Raw genomic sequence first — 3,708 nt, 5'->3', positions numbered from 1 at the left:
AACTAAACTTTGATACTTGAATCCAGTCCCTTATTCAAGGGTTTTCTTTAAAAAATTCCGGTAACACAATCAGCTGAGAGGTGAAACGGTAACACTGACTGTGAACAGAAGAATCAAGAAAAACAGGTTTGTTCGAGACTCGAAAACAAGACTGAGAGAAACAGAAACACACACAACACACAACACACACACACACACACACACACACACACACACACACACACACACACACACACACACACACACACTCCGTATATAACATCAAAAAGTCAGATGGACAGAAGAATCAAAGTGTTGAGTTCATTCAAACATTTCTTTCCTCTACAGTCCACAGAGAGAAAACTGACTCAGAGACTTTGACAGTAAAAGAATAAAAATGTTGGATTAACACTCACCCTGCCTCAGCCTTCACTTTTCCTCCGTCTGCTCTGACTTAAAATGGAGTGTTTCCTTCCTGTTCACATCAACCTTGATCACATGGTTAGTGTTGCTCCTCCTCTCTCCATTTACAGGAAACCATGTGAGTTCATCTATATGTGTGTGTGTGTGTGTGTGTGTGTGTGTGTGTTCTCTTTAACACAGTGTGTTTATGAGTGTCTCTCATGGTGTCAACAGACTGAATTAAAATGAGTTTTGATGTTTAAATGATGTAAATAATCTGTTTTGTTTAAGTCTGAACTAAAGTGTTTTAAACTAAACTGACTAAATCAGGAGCTTCACATTTTTAATCACTTCATATTTTTGGGGATGAAACTATTGATTCTTTGTGACTCAATAATCTGAACTGAAGGTCCATTTAACACATTTTTTTTACATTATATTTGTTCATGTTAATTTCTGTTTTGTGTCAGAGTTTTGAGTTAGACTAATGTCTGCAGGAAACCAGCCTGTTTTCACGGTCACCATGTAAACAGTCAGCTCCCTCTCCGCCAACTCCAGCCTCCTTATTTCCACCTTGTGTTTGTCCTGCCCAGTGTACATAAGCCCTTCATGCTCCTCCCCCTGTGCCAGATTGTTCGTGTCCTTGGTGTCCGACTTTCCAGAGTTTCTTCCTCATGTATTCATGCCAGTTTTTGGATCTCGTCTGTTTTTGACCCTGCCTTTGTCTCAGCCCTTTTAGATTGTCATTAAAGACTGTTGACCTTTTGTACCTGAGTCCAGAGTGCTGCAGCTGAGTCCTGTCTCTGTGCAAGTGCATGTTTACATACAAGCAAAAGATTTATCAATGTATAAGCTTGATAATTCATATTTTTCAGACAATATGCAAAACTTTTCTCTGTTCCCAAAACTTTATTTTGCCAACAATTACAATTACAAATCAAATAACTCTTTCCAGAATATTAAATTATGGACTTGTGAGATAGAAAGTGCTACAGCACTTGAACGCACCACAGCAGAACAAGAAGATCAGCTGTCCCTGTATGATGCATGAAATACTGTACCTGCATACAAATAGACCATTTATTATTATCACAGCACAAATGCACATACTTACAAAGGCATACTTATAAATACTATACAGCTGGTTCAATACCAAGTATACCTGTGATGTCATATAACAGCCACCAGATGGCGCTAAAGTCCAACTGAAAAGTTCAAACCGTTGTCATTGTTTTCTATCTGCTCTGGAAGTCCAAATTTAAAAGCACAATACAAATATTATTCCAGTTCAGTTGCAGTTAACTTTAAAGGTGGATACACAGTGTTCCCTCAAACTTTAATGTTCTGTTCCCAAAAGTTTCAGCAACTTTATAAGAAATATATTCAAGTTCATCACCAAATGGTGGCACCGCAGAGAGGGCACTTTGTGAAAGCTTCATCGTGGGCTGTGGTGTCGATGTGAAGGAAGCTGATACTGAGAGATCATCTAAATGTAATCACACTTGGTTTATACTTCTCGGTACTTTATGGTCACAGTCGCAAAAACTATGGCCTACTTTCCCTCAGAAGAGGAAGTTATCTTTAAAAAAGATAAAGACAGAAGAGAGATAAAGACTGTAATAGTAAACATAAAGAACATTTCTGTTTTACACCTATGAGCTAGAGGTTTTGTTGACTCACACCAGAGCACATCGTGTTGAGAGAGTTGAGAAGCTGCAGAAGAGTGTTTGTAGTAGCAGTGTTTGTACCGGAGGCATTTTGGATCAACGGGAAGAAGAAGAGGAGGTTTTCAGACCCAGTGTGCAGGCAAATGCTGACGGGGAGCACAGCCGGCGTCGTGCCAGAACAGGAGCTGGGCAACCAGGCTCAGCAGCCTCTATGGACATAACGACAGAGTAGAAGTTACCGAAGAAGACGTTGACGGAGGAAGGAGAGAGTGAACGAGCAAGAAGGCATCAGACAAGAGTAAATCTGGGACTGACTTTTTCTGAGAGCTTGGTGAAATAAAAGGCTGAAAGACAGACGCCGAGCTGGGCTGACTGCTGGTGGACTAGTCAGTGATATTAGCCGGCTGCTACGTCTTGTGTTGTTGACGTTGCTTAATGTTTGACTGATAGTTGTCGACTCGCTAGATTTTGATTAAAAGTAATGTAATCATGAAAAATGCACGTAGGACAGTGGGATCACGCTCTGAAACTGGAGGATGCTAAATCACAAAAATACAGATTTCTACGTGATGTTGCTGTAAAAGACCAAATCAATGTCCTACGCTATCTGTGGCCCATTGATTCATACTGACATTTTAAGACTGAGTTGTGACTAAAACTTTAAAAATGAAGTCCTCTCTGTTGCTTATACAGGTTTCACTTTTTACCCTCATTTCATCGAGTCTGTGTTGAGGTTAACCGTCACCCTAAAAACATCCAAACTTACAAACTTCACTGTCGTTTCTGTCTTCTCTTCTTCTGCATTTACTTCCTCGTGAAGATAGCAGTTCATTTCAAGGGTTAGGTTTGATATAAGAGAATGACCAACTTGACATGACAGAAATGAAAAAAACGCACTTTCCCATTTGAAGTACAAAATATATTTATTGCTTGATATTACACTTTAAGCATGCAGTGTATATATATATATATGTTTGGGCTCAGTAGCAAGCGTTGATGTATGTGCACTCAGAGGGATTATTTCAGCAGAATATATGTGTGTACATGTAACGTGTGTGTGTGTGTATGTCGGAGGTTTTCAAACAGCAGCAGCAGTTTGCTCAGAGAGACGGCGATGTTTCACACCTTCGTCATGTTGGCGGTGACTAGAGAGCAAAGAAAGACAGACAGACAAAAAAACCATGAGTTTTTCTGTGTTTATACTGTGTGTGTGTGTGTGTGTGTGTGTGTGTGTGTGTGTGTTTGTTGGTAAAACTTACGTTCCTTCACCCATTCCAAATTGGGATCAACGCAGGCATCTCCACGTCGGGTGGTAAAACTGAAAGAAAACAAACAAAAGAAAAAGATATATGTGTATGTATGAATGAGGGATTGTATGTGTGTATGTCTGTCTGCTGTTCAACACGTATAAACTTACATTATAGCATCGACACAGGGACGCTTGTGAGGTGATTCATGATATGTGTCCCCAGTCACATCATCGCTGATAATACCAGTGCTGAGTTTAACGCAGCACGGTCCAACCCACCTGGTGGGGAAGCGTCCTAAAAACGACAGAGAGGAAATGACATGAGAGACTGACGGAACATATATATTCACAAAAAACTTTTTCACTAATTTTGGTGAAACTGCTCCAGCTGGGTTTCCTCCTCCTCCTCCA

General features: G+C 40.2%; 1 long non-coding RNA gene across 1 annotated transcript in view; it reads right to left on the bottom strand.

The window, feature by feature from the left end:
- Positions 1-2,952: 2,952 nt before the first annotated feature.
- The window catches only part of LOC109137095 (uncharacterized), a 2,912-nt gene continuing 2,156 nt past the window's right edge, over positions 2,953-3,708 (bottom strand). Inside the window, exons 2-4 of the long non-coding RNA XR_003461589.1 lie at positions 3,466-3,592; positions 3,308-3,366; positions 2,953-3,193 (exon numbers count right to left, since the gene is read on the bottom strand). This is a non-coding gene — a long non-coding RNA (uncharacterized LOC109137095). The remainder of the gene's footprint in view (positions 3,194-3,307; positions 3,367-3,465; positions 3,593-3,708) is intronic.

This window comes from Larimichthys crocea, chromosome XXIII (genome assembly GCF_000972845.2).
Source record: "Larimichthys crocea isolate SSNF chromosome XXIII, L_crocea_2.0, whole genome shotgun sequence".
NCBI classification, from domain to species: domain Eukaryota; kingdom Metazoa; phylum Chordata; class Actinopteri; family Sciaenidae; genus Larimichthys; species Larimichthys crocea.
Note: the sequence above shows the minus strand (reverse complement) of the source record. Positions and strands in the feature narration are given on the sequence as shown.